The following is a 487-nucleotide window of genomic DNA, read 5'->3' as shown; positions in this document are numbered from 1 at the left end:
GCAGGATCAACTACTCGGTCGCTCTGGGTAGCAGGCTGTGACCAAGCAATGACCATAACCTTGCCCCTTGTCAGCTCTACTATACACCTAGGGATTCTGATCATTCACATAAACTTATAGGACCATTGTCTGCCAACCCTATATATGATCTTGGATACACTCCCTCTTTCATAGACATACCTATCATTTAGCCTGTCCACCTATCTATCCATCCATATACCCATGTTTGCCTTCACTGAAAACTCAGTACTATATATGGAAAAGGGTTCATATTTTTTTTCTGTACTTCCCGTGTACCTCTCTGTCTTTCTCATCCTCAATGCTGCCATATTGGTCACTCACATTTGGTACGTTGCCTTTCTCTTCACCCAAATCAATGTCTATCTCTATCTATGTAACAGTGTTCCCTCCCCTCCCCTCCCACCCCTGGTAACCAACAAAGAAAATTTCCTTCAATAGATAAACCTTTCCTTAACTTTTACAATAA

Source organism: Orycteropus afer, unplaced genomic scaffold (assembly GCF_000298275.1).
Source record: "Orycteropus afer afer isolate SDZICR_OR568_19922 unplaced genomic scaffold, OryAfe1.0 scaffold00104, whole genome shotgun sequence".
Lineage (NCBI taxonomy): Eukaryota > Metazoa > Chordata > Mammalia > Tubulidentata > Orycteropodidae > Orycteropus > Orycteropus afer.
The sequence above is the reverse complement of the archived record's forward strand: the minus strand, read 5'-3'. Positions refer to the sequence as shown.